The sequence below is a fragment of the Mixophyes fleayi genome, chromosome 1, assembly GCF_038048845.1.
Source record: "Mixophyes fleayi isolate aMixFle1 chromosome 1, aMixFle1.hap1, whole genome shotgun sequence".
NCBI classification, from domain to species: Eukaryota; Metazoa; Chordata; class Amphibia; order Anura; family Limnodynastidae; genus Mixophyes; species Mixophyes fleayi.
In genome coordinates, this window is record NC_134402.1 from 309472088 (window position 1) to 309484587 (window position 12500).

The 12500-nt window shown below is 44.7% G+C and overlaps 10 non-coding genes and 42 pseudogenes across 10 annotated transcripts; all 52 read right to left on the reverse strand.

Moving 5' to 3' along the window:
• The window catches only part of LOC142122398 (5S ribosomal RNA), a 119-nt pseudogene extending 68 nt beyond the window's left edge, over positions 1-51 (reverse strand).
• Positions 52-331: 280 nt separating this feature from the next.
• On the reverse strand, positions 332-450 carry LOC142132457 (5S ribosomal RNA; annotated as a pseudogene).
• A 479-nt stretch (positions 451-929) lies between these two features.
• On the reverse strand, positions 930-1048 carry LOC142125732 (5S ribosomal RNA; annotated as a pseudogene).
• Positions 1049-1132: 84 nt separating this feature from the next.
• LOC142136271 (5S ribosomal RNA) lies at positions 1133-1251 on the reverse strand (annotated as a pseudogene).
• An 84-nt stretch (positions 1252-1335) lies between these two features.
• On the reverse strand, positions 1336-1454 carry LOC142116825 (5S ribosomal RNA; annotated as a pseudogene).
• Positions 1455-1536: 82 nt separating this feature from the next.
• LOC142136720 (5S ribosomal RNA) lies at positions 1537-1655 on the reverse strand (annotated as a pseudogene).
• Positions 1656-1736: 81 nt separating this feature from the next.
• Positions 1737-1855, reverse strand: LOC142136109 (5S ribosomal RNA; annotated as a pseudogene).
• An 83-nt stretch (positions 1856-1938) lies between these two features.
• On the reverse strand, positions 1939-2057 carry LOC142112967 (5S ribosomal RNA). The gene has a single exon (XR_012681319.1). It is a non-coding gene; the product is annotated as a 5S ribosomal RNA (ribosomal RNA).
• Positions 2058-2140: 83 nt separating this feature from the next.
• Positions 2141-2259, reverse strand: LOC142136685 (5S ribosomal RNA; annotated as a pseudogene).
• An 84-nt stretch (positions 2260-2343) lies between these two features.
• Positions 2344-2462, reverse strand: LOC142122530 (5S ribosomal RNA; annotated as a pseudogene).
• Positions 2463-2749: 287 nt separating this feature from the next.
• Positions 2750-2868, reverse strand: LOC142128060 (5S ribosomal RNA). Its single transcript, XR_012685523.1, has one exon. It is a non-coding gene; the product is annotated as a 5S ribosomal RNA (ribosomal RNA).
• Positions 2869-2952: 84 nt separating this feature from the next.
• LOC142136128 (5S ribosomal RNA) lies at positions 2953-3071 on the reverse strand (annotated as a pseudogene).
• Positions 3072-3155: 84 nt separating this feature from the next.
• On the reverse strand, positions 3156-3274 carry LOC142136442 (5S ribosomal RNA; annotated as a pseudogene).
• Positions 3275-3359: 85 nt separating this feature from the next.
• Positions 3360-3478, reverse strand: LOC142136414 (5S ribosomal RNA; annotated as a pseudogene).
• An 85-nt stretch (positions 3479-3563) lies between these two features.
• LOC142115118 (5S ribosomal RNA) lies at positions 3564-3682 on the reverse strand (annotated as a pseudogene).
• Positions 3683-3767: 85 nt separating this feature from the next.
• LOC142111730 (5S ribosomal RNA) lies at positions 3768-3886 on the reverse strand. Its single transcript, XR_012680992.1, has one exon. It is a non-coding gene; the product is annotated as a 5S ribosomal RNA (ribosomal RNA).
• An 85-nt stretch (positions 3887-3971) lies between these two features.
• On the reverse strand, positions 3972-4090 carry LOC142137342 (5S ribosomal RNA). The gene has a single exon (XR_012687983.1). It is a non-coding gene; the product is annotated as a 5S ribosomal RNA (ribosomal RNA).
• Positions 4091-4175: 85 nt separating this feature from the next.
• Positions 4176-4294, reverse strand: LOC142115129 (5S ribosomal RNA; annotated as a pseudogene).
• Positions 4295-4379: 85 nt separating this feature from the next.
• Positions 4380-4498, reverse strand: LOC142111745 (5S ribosomal RNA). Its single transcript, XR_012680994.1, has one exon. It is a non-coding gene; the product is annotated as a 5S ribosomal RNA (ribosomal RNA).
• Positions 4499-4581: 83 nt separating this feature from the next.
• On the reverse strand, positions 4582-4700 carry LOC142125754 (5S ribosomal RNA; annotated as a pseudogene).
• Positions 4701-4987: 287 nt separating this feature from the next.
• On the reverse strand, positions 4988-5106 carry LOC142120262 (5S ribosomal RNA; annotated as a pseudogene).
• A 285-nt stretch (positions 5107-5391) lies between these two features.
• LOC142136130 (5S ribosomal RNA) lies at positions 5392-5510 on the reverse strand (annotated as a pseudogene).
• An 83-nt stretch (positions 5511-5593) lies between these two features.
• Positions 5594-5712, reverse strand: LOC142117088 (5S ribosomal RNA; annotated as a pseudogene).
• An 84-nt stretch (positions 5713-5796) lies between these two features.
• Positions 5797-5915, reverse strand: LOC142130708 (5S ribosomal RNA; annotated as a pseudogene).
• Positions 5916-6200: 285 nt separating this feature from the next.
• Positions 6201-6319, reverse strand: LOC142131006 (5S ribosomal RNA; annotated as a pseudogene).
• Positions 6320-6403: 84 nt separating this feature from the next.
• LOC142136674 (5S ribosomal RNA) lies at positions 6404-6522 on the reverse strand (annotated as a pseudogene).
• Positions 6523-6606: 84 nt separating this feature from the next.
• LOC142128181 (5S ribosomal RNA) lies at positions 6607-6725 on the reverse strand. Its single transcript, XR_012685583.1, has one exon. It is a non-coding gene; the product is annotated as a 5S ribosomal RNA (ribosomal RNA).
• Positions 6726-6809: 84 nt separating this feature from the next.
• LOC142134132 (5S ribosomal RNA) lies at positions 6810-6928 on the reverse strand (annotated as a pseudogene).
• An 84-nt stretch (positions 6929-7012) lies between these two features.
• Positions 7013-7131, reverse strand: LOC142136589 (5S ribosomal RNA; annotated as a pseudogene).
• Positions 7132-7216: 85 nt separating this feature from the next.
• LOC142136725 (5S ribosomal RNA) lies at positions 7217-7335 on the reverse strand (annotated as a pseudogene).
• Positions 7336-7420: 85 nt separating this feature from the next.
• Positions 7421-7539, reverse strand: LOC142115140 (5S ribosomal RNA; annotated as a pseudogene).
• Positions 7540-7624: 85 nt separating this feature from the next.
• LOC142115162 (5S ribosomal RNA) lies at positions 7625-7743 on the reverse strand (annotated as a pseudogene).
• An 85-nt stretch (positions 7744-7828) lies between these two features.
• LOC142116572 (5S ribosomal RNA) lies at positions 7829-7947 on the reverse strand (annotated as a pseudogene).
• Positions 7948-8030: 83 nt separating this feature from the next.
• LOC142119683 (5S ribosomal RNA) lies at positions 8031-8149 on the reverse strand (annotated as a pseudogene).
• A 287-nt stretch (positions 8150-8436) lies between these two features.
• On the reverse strand, positions 8437-8545 carry LOC142136681 (5S ribosomal RNA; annotated as a pseudogene).
• An 81-nt stretch (positions 8546-8626) lies between these two features.
• On the reverse strand, positions 8627-8745 carry LOC142136512 (5S ribosomal RNA; annotated as a pseudogene).
• Positions 8746-9022: 277 nt separating this feature from the next.
• LOC142119971 (5S ribosomal RNA) lies at positions 9023-9141 on the reverse strand (annotated as a pseudogene).
• Positions 9142-9225: 84 nt separating this feature from the next.
• On the reverse strand, positions 9226-9344 carry LOC142136713 (5S ribosomal RNA; annotated as a pseudogene).
• Positions 9345-9428: 84 nt separating this feature from the next.
• LOC142133646 (5S ribosomal RNA) lies at positions 9429-9547 on the reverse strand (annotated as a pseudogene).
• Positions 9548-9630: 83 nt separating this feature from the next.
• On the reverse strand, positions 9631-9749 carry LOC142136052 (5S ribosomal RNA). The gene has a single exon (XR_012687454.1). It is a non-coding gene; the product is annotated as a 5S ribosomal RNA (ribosomal RNA).
• Positions 9750-9833: 84 nt separating this feature from the next.
• Positions 9834-9952, reverse strand: LOC142136764 (5S ribosomal RNA; annotated as a pseudogene).
• An 84-nt stretch (positions 9953-10036) lies between these two features.
• Positions 10037-10155, reverse strand: LOC142136349 (5S ribosomal RNA; annotated as a pseudogene).
• An 83-nt stretch (positions 10156-10238) lies between these two features.
• On the reverse strand, positions 10239-10357 carry LOC142116396 (5S ribosomal RNA; annotated as a pseudogene).
• Positions 10358-10632: 275 nt separating this feature from the next.
• On the reverse strand, positions 10633-10751 carry LOC142128479 (5S ribosomal RNA; annotated as a pseudogene).
• Positions 10752-10835: 84 nt separating this feature from the next.
• Positions 10836-10954, reverse strand: LOC142136909 (5S ribosomal RNA). The gene has a single exon (XR_012687578.1). It is a non-coding gene; the product is annotated as a 5S ribosomal RNA (ribosomal RNA).
• An 87-nt stretch (positions 10955-11041) lies between these two features.
• On the reverse strand, positions 11042-11160 carry LOC142111670 (5S ribosomal RNA). The gene has a single exon (XR_012680984.1). It is a non-coding gene; the product is annotated as a 5S ribosomal RNA (ribosomal RNA).
• Positions 11161-11244: 84 nt separating this feature from the next.
• LOC142136721 (5S ribosomal RNA) lies at positions 11245-11364 on the reverse strand (annotated as a pseudogene).
• A 277-nt stretch (positions 11365-11641) lies between these two features.
• LOC142112834 (5S ribosomal RNA) lies at positions 11642-11760 on the reverse strand. Its single transcript, XR_012681295.1, has one exon. It is a non-coding gene; the product is annotated as a 5S ribosomal RNA (ribosomal RNA).
• Positions 11761-11842: 82 nt separating this feature from the next.
• On the reverse strand, positions 11843-11961 carry LOC142124657 (5S ribosomal RNA; annotated as a pseudogene).
• An 83-nt stretch (positions 11962-12044) lies between these two features.
• LOC142136046 (5S ribosomal RNA) lies at positions 12045-12163 on the reverse strand (annotated as a pseudogene).
• An 84-nt stretch (positions 12164-12247) lies between these two features.
• Positions 12248-12356, reverse strand: LOC142136682 (5S ribosomal RNA; annotated as a pseudogene).
• Positions 12357-12437: 81 nt separating this feature from the next.
• Positions 12438-12500, reverse strand: part of LOC142136514 (5S ribosomal RNA) — a 119-nt pseudogene continuing 56 nt past the window's right edge.

Here is a 12500-nt window from a genome sequence, read left to right on the forward strand (position 1 = left end):
CTTCCAAGATCAGATGAGATTGGGCTTGTTCAGGGTGGTGTGGCTGTAGGTATTGGTTTCCTAATGACCTACATCATTTATACATCTGAAAACCAGCATTAAAGGCAGCCGGAACAAGAGAAAATAAAAAAAAAGGCCTACAGCACCTGGTATTACCAGGTGGTCTCCCATCCAAGTACTGACCAGGCCCGGCTTAGCTTCAAACATCAGACGAGATTGGGCTTGTTCAGGGTGGTGTGGCTGTAGGTATTGGTTTCTTAATGACCTACATCTCTTATACATCTGAAAACCAGCATTGAAGGAAGCCGGAACAAGAGAAAATGAAAAAAAAGTCCTACAGCACCTGGTATTCCCAGGTGGTCTCCCATCCAAGTACTAACCAGGACTGGTCCTGCTTAGCTTCCAAGATCAGATGAGATTGGACTTGCTCAGGGTGGTGTGGCTGCAGGTATTGGTTTCCTGATGACCTACATCTCTTATACATCTCAAAACCAGCATTGAAGGAAGCCGGAATAAGAGAAAATAAAAAAAAAAGGCCTACAGCGCCTGGTATTCCTAGGTGGTCTCCCATCCAAGAACTAACCAAGCAAGGCACTGCTTAGCTTCCAAGATCAGACGATATTGGGCTTGTTCAGGGTGGTGTGGTTGTAGGTATTGGTTTCCTGATGACCTACATCTCTTATACATCTGAAAACCAGCATTGATGGAAGCCGGAACAAGAGAAAATAAAAAAAATAGGCCTACAGCACCTGGTATTCCCAGGTGGTCTCCCACCCAAGTACTAACTAGGCCTGACCCTACTTAGCTTCCAAGATCAGGCTTGTTCAGGGTGGTGTGGCTGTAGTTATTGGTTTTCTAATGACCGACATCTCTTATACATCTCAAAACCAGCATTGAAGGAAGCCGGAACAAGAAAAAATAAAAAAAAAGGCCTACAGCACCTGGTATTCCCAGGTGGTCTCCCATCCAAGTATCAACCAGGCCCAGCTCTGCTTAGCTTCCAAGATCAGATGAGATTGGACTTGTTCAGGGTGGTGTGGCTGCAGGGATTGGTTTCCTTATGACCTACATCTCTTATACATCTCAAAACCAGCATTGAAGGAAGCCGGAATAAGAGAAAATAAAAATAAAAGGCCTACAGTGCCTGGTATTCCCAGGTGGTCTCCCATCCAAGTACTAACCAAGCCTGGCACTGCTTAGCTTCCAAGATCAGACGATATTGGGCTTGTTCAGGGTGGTGTGATTGTAGGTACTGGTTTTCTAATGACCTACATCTCTTATACAGCTGAAAACCAGCATTGAAGGAAGACGGAACAAGAGAAAATAAAAAAAATTGACCTACAGCACCTGGTATTCCCAGGTGGTCTCCCACACAAGTACTAACCAGGCCCGACCCTGCTTAGCTTCCAATATCAAATGAGAATGGGCTTGTTCAGGGTGGTGTGGCTGTAGGTATTGGTTTCCTAATGACCTACATCTCTTATACATCTGAAAAGCAGCATTGAAGAAAGCCAGAATAAGAGAAAATAAAAAAAAAGCCTACAGCACCTGGTACTCCCAGGTTGTTTCCCTTCCATGTACTAACCAGCCCCTTCCCTGCTTAGATTCCAAGATCAGATGAGATTTGGCTTGTTCAGGGTGGTGTGGCTGTATGTAATGATCCCTAATGACCTACATCTCTTATACATCTCAAAACCAGCATTGAAGGAAGCCGGAACAAGAGAAAAAAAAAAAAACACCTACAGCACCTGGTATTCCCAGGTGGTCTCCCACCCAAGTACTAACCAGGCCCGACCTTGCTTAGCTTCCAAGATCAGACGATATTGGGCTTGCTCAGCGTAGTGTGATTGTAGGTACTGGTTTCCTAATGACCTACATCTATTATACATCTGAAAACCAGCATTGAAGGAAGCCGGAAAAAGAGAAAATTAAAAAAAAGGCCTACAGCACCTGGTATTCCCAGGTGGTCTCCCATCCAAGTACTAACCATGCCCGACCCTGCTTAGTTTCCAAGATCAGACGAGATTGGGCTTGTTCAGGATGGTGTGGCTGTAGGTATTGGTGTATTAATTACCTGCATATCTTATACATCTCAAAACCAGCATTGACGGAAGCCGGAACAAGAGAAAATAAAAAAAATGGCCTACAGCACGTGGTATTTCCAGGTGGTCTCCCATCCGAGTACTAACCAGGCCTGACCCTGCTTAGTTTCCAAGATCAGACGATATTGGGCTTGCTCAGGGTGGTGTGATTGTAGGTATTGGTTTCCTAATGACCTACATCTCTTATACATCTCAAAACCAGCATTGAAGGAAGCCGTAAAAATAAAAAAATAAAAAAAAAAGCCTACAGCACCTGGTATTCCCAGGTGGTCTCCCATCCAAGTACTAACCAGGCCCGACCCTGCTTAGCTTCCAAGATGAGACGAGAATGGGCTTGTTCAGGGTGGTGTGGCTGTAGGTATTGGTTTCCTAATGACCTACATCTCTTATACATCTCAAAACCAGCATTGACGGAAGCCGGAAAACGAGAAAATAATAAAAAAAGGCTTAGAGCGCCTGGTATTCCCAGGTGGTCTCCCATCCAAGTACTAACCAGGCACGGCCCTGCTTAGCTTCCAAGATCAGACGATATTGAGCTTGTTCAGAGTAGAGTGGCTGTAGGAATTGGTTTCCTAATGACCTACATCTCTTATACATCTCAAAGCCAGCATTGAAGGAAGCCGGAACAAGAGAAAATAAAACAAAAAAGCCTACAGCACCTGGTATTCCCAGGTGGTCTCCCAACCAAGTACTAACCAGACCCAGCCCTGCTTAGCTTCCAAGATCAGACGAGATTGGGCTTATTCAGAGTGGTGTGGCTGTAGGCATTGCTTTCCTTTTCACCTACATCTCTTATACATCTCAAAATCAGCATCGAGGGAAGCCGGAAAAAGAGAAAATAAAACAGAAAGTACTAGAGCGCCTGGTATTCCCAGGTGGTCTCTCATCCAAGTACTAACCAGGCCCAGCCCTGCTTAGCTTCCAAAATCAGACAAGATTGGGCTTGTTCAGGGTGGTGTGGCTGTAGGTATTTTTTTCCTATTGACCTACATCTCTTATACATCTGAAAACCAGCATTGAAGGAAGCCGGAACAAGAGAAAGTAAAAAAAAATGGCCCACAGCACCTAGTATTCCCAGGTGGTCTCCCATCCAAGTACTAACCAAGCCCGGTCCTGCTTAGCTTCCAAGATCAGACGAGAATGGGCTTGTTCAGGGTGGTGTGCCTGCTGATATTAGTTTCATTATGGCCTACATCTCTTATACATCTCAAAACCAGCATTGAAGGAAGCCGGAACAAGAGAAAATAAAAAAAAAAATGCCTGCAGCACATGCTATATCCAGGTGGTCTCCCATCCAAGTACTAACCAGGCCCGGCCCTGCTTAGCTTCCAAGATCAGACGAGATTGGACTTGTTCAGGGTGGTGTGGCTGTAGGTATTGGTTTACTAATGACCTACATATCTTATACATCTCATAACCAGCATTGAAGGAAGCCAGAACAAGAGAAAATAAGAAACAAAGGGCCTACTGCACCTGGTATTCCCAGGTGGTCTCCCATCCAAGTACTAACCAGGCCCGACCCTGCTTAGTTTCCAAAATCAGACGAGATTGGGTTTGTTCAGGATGGTGTGGCTGTAGGTAATGGTTTCCTAATAACCTACATATCTTATACATCTCAAAACCAGCATTGAAGGAAGCCAGAAAAAGAGAAAATAAAAAAAAAAAGGCTTACAGCACCTGGTATTCCCAGGTGGTCTCCCATCCAAGTACTAACCAGGCCCGACCTTGCTTAGCTTCCAAGATCAGACGAGATTGGGCTTGTTCAGGGTGGTGTGGCTGTAGGTATTTGCTTTTTAATGACCTACATCTCTTATACATCTCAAAACCAGCATTGAAGGAAGCCAGAACAAGAGAAAATAAGAAACAAAGGACCTACTGCACCTGGTATTCCCAGGTGGTCTCCCATCCAAGTACTAACCAGGCCCGACCCTGCTTAGTTTCCAAAATCAGACGAGATTGGGTTTGTTCAGGATGGTGTGGCTGTAGGTATTGGTTTACTAATGACCTACATATCTTATACATCTCATAACCAGCATTGAAGGAAGCCAGAACAAGAGAAAATAAGAAACAAAGGGCCTACTGCACCTGGTATTCCCAGGTGGTCTCCCATCCAAGTACTAACCAGGCCCGACCCTGCTTAGTTTCCAAAATCAGACGAGATTGGGTTTGTTCAGGATGGTGTGGCTGTAGGTTATGGTTTACTAATAACCTACATATCTTATACATCTCAAAACCAGCATTGAAGGAAGCCAGAAAAAGAGAAAATAAAAAAAAAAAGGCTTACAGCACCTGGTATTCCCAGGTGGTCTCCCATCCAAGTACTAACCAGGCCCGACCTTGCTTAGCTTCCAAGATCAGACGAGATTGGGCTTGTTCAGGGTGGTGTGGCTGTAGGTATTTGCTTTTTAATGACCTACATCTCTTATACATCTCAAAACCAGCATTGAAGTAAGCCGGAACAAGAGAAAATGAAAAAAAAGTCCTACTGCACTTGTTATTCCCAGGTGGTCTCCCATCCAAGTACTAACCAGGCCCAGCCCTGCTTAGCTTCCAAGATCAGATGAGATTGGGCTTAATCAGGGTGGTGCGACTGTAGGTATTGGTTCCATAATGACCTACATCTCTTATACATCTGAAAACCAGCATTGAAGGAAGCCGGAACAAGAGAAAATTAAATAAATAGGCCTACAGCACATGGTATTCCCAGGTTGTCTCCCATTCAAGTACTAACCAAGAGCGGTCCTGCTTTGCTTCCAAGATCAGATGAGATTGGACTTGTTCAGGGTGGTGTGGCTGCAGGGATTGGTTTCCTAATGACCTACATCTCTTATACATCTCAAAACCAGCATTGAAGGAAGCCGGAACAAGAGAAAATAAAAAAAATTGACCTACAGCACCTGGTATTCCCAGGTGGTCTCCCACACAAGTACTAACCAGGCCCGACCCTGCTTAACTTCCAATATCAGATGAGAATGGGCTTGTTCAGGGTGGTGTGTCTGTAGGTATTGGTTTCCTAATGACCTACATCTCTTATACATCTGAAAACCAGCATTGAAGAAAGCCAGAATAAGAGAAAATAAAAAAAAAAGCCTACAGCACCTGGTACTCCCAGGTTGTTTCCCTTCCATTTACTAACCAGCCCCTTCCCTGCTTAGCTTTCAAGATCAGATGAGATTGGGCTTGTTCAGGGTGGTGTGGCTGTATGTAATGATCCCTAATGACCTACATCTCTTATACATCTCAAAACCAGCATTGAAGGAAGCCGGAACAAGAGAAAAAATAAAAAAAAGGCCTACAGCACCTGGTATTCCCAGGTGGTCTCCCACCCAAGTACTAACCAGGCCCGACCTTGCTTAGCTTCCAAGATCAGACGATATTGGGCTTGCTCAGCGTAGTGTGATTGTAGGTACTGGTTTCCTAATGACCTACATCTCTTATACATCTGAAAACCAGCATTGAAGGAAGCCGGAAAAAGAGAAAATTAAAAAAATGTCCTACAGCACCTGGTATTCCCAGGTGGTCTCCCATCCAAGTACTAACCAGGCCTGACCCTGCTTAGCTTCCAAGATCAGATGAAAATGGGCTTTTTCAGGGTGGTGTGGCTGTAGGTATTGGCTTTCTAATGACCTACATCTCTTATACATCTCAAAACCAGCATTGAAGGAAGCCGGAACAAGAGAAAATAAAAAAAAAAGGCCTACAACACCTGGTATTCCCAGGTGGTCTCCCATCCACGTACTAACCATGCCCGACCCTGCTTAGTTTACAAGATCAGACGAGATTGGGCTTGTTCAGGATGGTGTGGCTGTAGGTATTGGTGTTTTAATTACCTGCTATCTTATACATCTCAAAACCAGCATTGACGGAAGCCGGAACAAGAGAAAATAAAAAAAATGGCCTACAGCACGTGGTATTTCCAGGTGGTCTCCCATCCAAGTAGTAACCAGGCCTGACCCTGCTTAGTTTCCAAGATCAGACGATATTGGGCTTGCTCAGGGTGGTGTGATTGTAGGTATTTGTTTCCTAATGACCTACATCTCTTATACATCTCAAAACCAGCATTGAAGGAAGCCGTAAAAATAAAAAATAAAAAAAAAAAGCCTACAGCACCTGGTATTCCCAGGTGGTCTCCCATCCAAGTACTAACCAGGCCTGGCCCTGCTTAGCTTCCAAGATGAGACGAGAATGGGCTTGTTCAGGGTGGTGTGGCTGTAGGTATTGGCTTCCTAATGACCTACATCTCTTATACATCTCAAAACCAGCATTGACGGAAGCCGGAAAACGAGAAAATAATAAAAAAAGGCCTAGAGCGCCTGGTATTCCCAGGTGGTCTCCCATCCAAGTACTAACCAGGCACGGCCCTGCTTAGCTTCCAAGATCAGATGATATTGAGCTTGTTCAGAGTAGAGTGGCTGTAGGAATTGGTTACCTAATGACCTAAATCTCTTATACATCTCAAAGCCAGCATTGAAGGAAGCCGGAACAAGAGAAAATAAAACAAAAAAGCCTACAGCACCTGGTATTCCCAGGTGGTCTCCCAACCAAGTACTAACCAGACCCAGCCCTGCTTAGCTTCCAAGATCAGACGAGATTGGGCTTATTCAGAGTGGTGTGGCTGTAGGCATTGCTTTTCTTTTCACCTACATCTCTTATACATCTCAAAATCAGCATCGAGGGAAGCCGGAAAAAGAGAAAATAAAACAGAAAGTACTAGAGCACCTGGTATTCCCAGGTGGTCTCTCATCCAAGTACTAACCAGGCCCAGCCCTGCTTAGCTTCCAAAATCAGACAAGATTGGGCTTGTTCAGGGTGGTGTGGCTGTAGGTATTTTTTTCCTATTGACCTACATCTCTTATACATCTGAAAACCAGCATTGAAGGAAGCCGGAACAAGAGAAAGTAAAAAAAAATGGCCCACAGCACCTGGTATTCCCAGGTGGTCTCCCATCCAAGTACTAACCAAGCCTGGTCCTGCTTAGCTTCCAAGATCAGACGAGAATGGGCTTGTTCAGGGTGGTGTGCCTGCTGATATTAGTTTCATTATGGCCTACATCTCTTATACATCTCAAAACCAGCATTGAAGGAAGCCGGAACAAGAGAAAATAAAAAAAAAAATGCCTGCAGCACATGCTATATCCAGGTGGTCTCCCATCCAAGTACTAACCAGGCCCGGCCCTGCTTAGCTTCCAAGATCAGGCGAGATTGGACTTGTTCAGGGTGGTGTGGCTGTAGGTATTATTTGCCTAATGACCTACATATCTTATACATCTCAAAACCAGCTTTGAAGGAAGCCAGAACAAGAGAAAATAAGAAACAAAGGGCCTACTGCACCTGGTATTCCCAGGTGGTCTCCCATCCAAGTACTAACCAGGCCCGACCCTGCTTAGTTTCCAAAATCAGACGAGATTGGGTTTGTTCAGGATGGTGTGGCTGTAGGTATTGGTTTACTAATGACCTACATATCTTATACATCTCATAACCAGCATTGAAGGAAGCCAGAACAAGAGAAAATAAGAAACAAAGGGCCTACTGCACCTGGTATTCCCAGGTGGTCTCCCATCCAAGTACTAACCAGGCCCGACCCTGCTTAGTTTCCAAAATCAGACGAGATTGGGTTTGTTCAGGATGGTGTGGCTGTAGGTAATAGTTTACTAATGACCTACATATCTTATACATCTCAAAACCAGCATTGAAGGAAGCCAGAAAAAGAGAAAATAAAAAAAAAAAGGCTTACAGTACCTGGTATTCCCAGGTGGTCTCCCATCCAAGTACTAACCAGGCCCGACCTTGCTTAGCTTCCAAGATCAGACGAGATTGGGCTTGTTCAGGGTGGTGTGGCTGTAGGTATTTGCTTTTTAATGACCTACATCTCTTATACATCTCAAAACCAGCATTGAAGTAAGCCGGAACAAGAGAAAATGAAAAAAAAGTCCTACTGCACTTGTTATTCCCAGGTGGTCTCCCATCCAAGTACTAAACAGGCCCAGCCCTGCTTAGCTTCCAAGATCAGATGAGATTGGGCTTATTCAGGGTGGTGCGACTGTAGGTATTGGTTCCATAATGACCTACATCTCTTATACATCTGAAAACCAGCATTGAAGGAAGCCGGAACAAGAGAAAATTAAATAAAAAGGCCTACAGCACATGGTATTCCCAGGTTGTCTCCCATCCAAGTACTAACCAGGAGCGGTCCTGGTTAGCTTCCAAGATCAGATGAGATTGGACTTGTTCAGGGTGGTGTGGCTGCAGGGATTGGTTTCCTAATGACCTACATCTCTTATACAGTTCAAAACCAGCATTGAAGGAAGCCGGAACAAGAGAAAATAAAAAAAATTGGCCTACAGCACCTGGTATTCCCAGGTGGTCTCCCACACAAGTACTAACCAGGCCCAGCCCTGCTTAGCTTCCAATATCAGGCTTGTTCAGGGTGGTGTGGCTGCAGATATTGGTTTTCTAATCACCTACATCTCTTATACATCTCAAAACCAGCATTGAGGAAGCCGGAACATGAGAAAATAAAGAAAAGGCCTACAGCAACTGGTATTCCCAGGTTGCCTACCATCCAAGTACTAACCAGGCCCAGCCCTGCTTAGCTTTCAAGATCAGATGAGATTTGGCTTGTTCAGGGTGGTGTGGCTGTAGTTATTGGTTTCTTAATGACCTACATCTCTTATACATCTCAAAACCAGCATTGAAGGAAGCCGGAAAAAGAGAAAATACAAAAAAAAGTCCTACAGCACCATGTATTCCCAGGTGGTCTCCCATCCAAGTACTAACCAGGCCCGGTCCTGCGTAGCTTCCAAGATTAGGCTTGTTTATGGTGGTGTGAACGTTGGTATTGGTTTTCTAATGACCTCCATCTCTTATACATCTCAAAACCAGCATTGAAGGAAGCCGGAACAAGAGAAAATAAAACAAAAAAGCCTACAGCACCTGGTATTCCCAGGTGGTCTCCCAACCAAGTACTGACCAGGCCCAGCCCTGCTTAGCTTCCAAAATCAGAGGAGATTGGGCTTTTTCAGGGTGGTGTGGCTGTATGTAATGATCCCTAATGACCTACATCTCTTATACATCTCAAAACCAGCATTGAAGGAAGCCGGATGAAGAGAAAATAAAAAACAAAAGGCCTACAGCACCTGGTATTCCCAGGTAGTCTCGCATCCAAGTACTAATCAGGCCCGGCACTGCATATCTTCCAAAATCAGACGAGATTGGGCTTGTTCAGGGTGGTGTGTCTGTAGGTATTGGTATCCTAATGACCTACATCTCTTATACATCTCAAAACCAGCATTGAAGAAAGCCAGAATAAGAGAAAATAAAAAAAAAAAGCCTACAGCACCTGATACTCCCAGGTGGTCTCCCATCCAAGTACTAACCAGGCCCTACCCTGCTTAGCTTCCAAGATCAGACAAAATTTGGCTTGCTCAGGGTGGTGTGATTGTAGGTATTAGTTTTCTAATGACCTACATCTCTTATACATCTCAAAACCAGCATTGAAGGAAGACGGAACAAGAGAAAATAAAAAAAAAAGCCTACAGCACCTGGTATTCCCAGGTGGTCTCCCATCCAAGTACAAACCAGGCCCGGCCCTGCTTAGCTTCCAAGATCAGATGAGATTGGGCTTGTTAAGGGTGGTGTGGCTGTAGGTATTGGTTTTCTAATGACCTACATATCTTATACATCTCAAAACCAGCATTGACGGAAGCCCTAACAAGAGAAAATAAAAAAAAAAGGCCTACTGCACCTGGTATTTCCAGGTGGTCTCCCATCCAAGTACTAACCAGGCCCGGCTCTGCTTAACTTCCAAGATCATACGATATTGGGCTTGTTCAGGGTTGTTTGATTGTAGGTATTGGTTTCCTAATGACCTACATCTCTTATACAGCTCAAAACCAGCATTGAAGGAAGCCGGAACAAGAGAAAATAAAAAAAAAAAGCCTACAGCACCTGATACTCCCAGGTGGTCTCCCATCCAAGTACTAACAAGGCCCTACCCTGCTTAGCTTCCAAGATCAGACAAAATTTGGCTTGCTCAGGGTGGTGTGGCTGTATGTATTGTTTAATAATGACCTACATCTCTTATACATCTCAAAACCAGCATTGAAGGAAGCCGAAACAAGAGAAAATAAAAAAAAAAAGCCTTCAGCACCTGGTATTCCCAGGTGGTCTCCCATCCAAGTACTAACCAGGCCCGACCCTGCTTAGCTTCAAAGATCAGACGAGATTGGGCTTGTTCAGGGTGGTGTGGCTGTAGGTATTGGTTTCTTAATGACCTACATCTCTTATACATCTCAAAACCAGCATTGCAGGAAGCCGGAACAAGAGAAAATGAAAAAAAAGTCCTACAGCACCTTGTATTCCCAGGTGGTCTCCCATCCAAGTATTAACCAGGCCCAGTCCTGGTTATCTTCCAAAAACAGGCTTGTTCAGGGTGGTGTGGCTGTATGTAATGATCCCTAATGACCTACATCTCTTATACATCGCAAAACCAGCATTGAAAGAAGCCGAAACAAGAGAAAATAAAAAAAAAAGGCCTACAGCGCCTGATATTCCCAGGTGGTCTCCCATCCAAATACTAACCAGGCACAACCCTGCTTAGCTTCCAAGATCAGACGATATTGGGCTTGTTCAGAGTACTGTGGCTGTAGGCGTTGGTTCCCTAATGACCTACATCTCTTTTACATCTCAAAGCCAGCATTGAAGGAAGCCGGAACAAGAGAAAATAAAACAAAAAGGCCTACAGCACCTGGTATTCCCAGGTGGTCTCCCGACCAAGTACTAACCAGGCCCAGCCCTGCTTAGTTTCCAAGATCAGACGAGATTGGGCTTGTTCAGGGTGGTGTGGCTGTAGGTATTGGTTTCCTAATGACCTACATCTCTTGTACATCTCAAAACCAGCATTGAAGGAAGCCGGAACAAGAGAAAAAAAAAAAAAAAAAAGGCCTACAGCACCTGGTATTCCCAGGTGGTCTACCACCCAAGTACTAACCAGGCCCAGCCCTGCTTAGCTTCCAAAATCAGACGAGATTGGGCTTGTTCAGGGTGGTGTGGCTGTAGGTATTGGTTTCCTAATGACCTACATCTCTTGTACATCTGAAAACCAGTATTGAAGGAAGCCGGAACAAGAGAAAGTAAAAAAAAATGGCCTACAGCACCTGGTATTCCCAGGTGGTCTCCCATCCAAGTACTAAGCAAGCCGGGAACCTGCTTAGCTTCCAAGATCAGACGAGATTGGGCTTGTTCTGGGTTGTATGACTGCTGATATTGGTTTCTTTATGGCCTACATCTCTTATACATCTCAAAACCAGCATTAAAGGAAGCCGGAACAAGAGAAAATAAAAAAAAAATGCCTGCAGCACATGGTATATCCAGGTGGTCTCCCATCCAAGTACTAACCAGGCCCGGTTCCAAGATCAGACGAGATTGGACTTGTTCAGGGTGGTGTGGCTGTAGGTATTGGTTTTCTAATGACCTACATATCTTACACATCTCATAACCAGCATTGAAGGAAGCCGGAACAAGAGAAATTAAAAAAAAAAAGTCCTACAGCACCTGGTATTCCCAGGTGGTCTCCCATCCAAGTACTAACCAGGCCCAGCCCTGCTTAGCTTCCAAGATCAGATGAGATTGGGCTTGTTCAGGGTGGTGTGGCTGTAGGTATTGGTTTCCTAATGACCTACATCATTTATACATCTGAAAACCAGCATTGAAGGCAGCTGGAACAAGAGAAAATAAAAAAAAGGCATACAGCACCTGGTATTACCAGGTGGTCTCCCATCCAAGTACTGACCAGGCCCGGCCCTGCTTAGCTTCAAAGATCAGATGAGATTGGGCTTGTTCAGGGTGGTGTGGCTGTAGGTATTTGTTTCTTAATGACCTACATCTCTTATACATCTGAAAACCAGCATTGAAGGAAGCCGGAACAAGAGAAAATGAAAAAAAAGTCCTACAGCACCTGGTATTCCCAGGTGGTCTCCCATCCAAGTACTAACCAGGAGCGGTCCTGGTTAGCTTCCAAGATCAGATGAGATTGGACTTGTTCAGGGTGGTGTGGCTGCAGGGATTGGTTTCCTAATGACCTACATCTCTTATACAGTTCAAAACCAGCATTGAAGGAAGCCGGAACAAGAGAAAATAAAAAAAATTGGCCTACAGCACCTGGTATTCCCAGGTGGTCTCCCACACAAGTACTAACCAGGCCCAGCCCTGCTTAGCTTCCAATATCAGGCTTGTTCAGGGTGGTGTGGCTGCAGATATTGGTTTTCTAATCACCTACATCTCTTATACATCTCAAAACCAGCATTGAGGAAGCCGGAACATGAGAAAATAAAGAAAAGGCCTACAGCAACTGGTATTCCCAGGTTGCCTACCATCCAAGTACTAACCAGGCCCAGCCCTG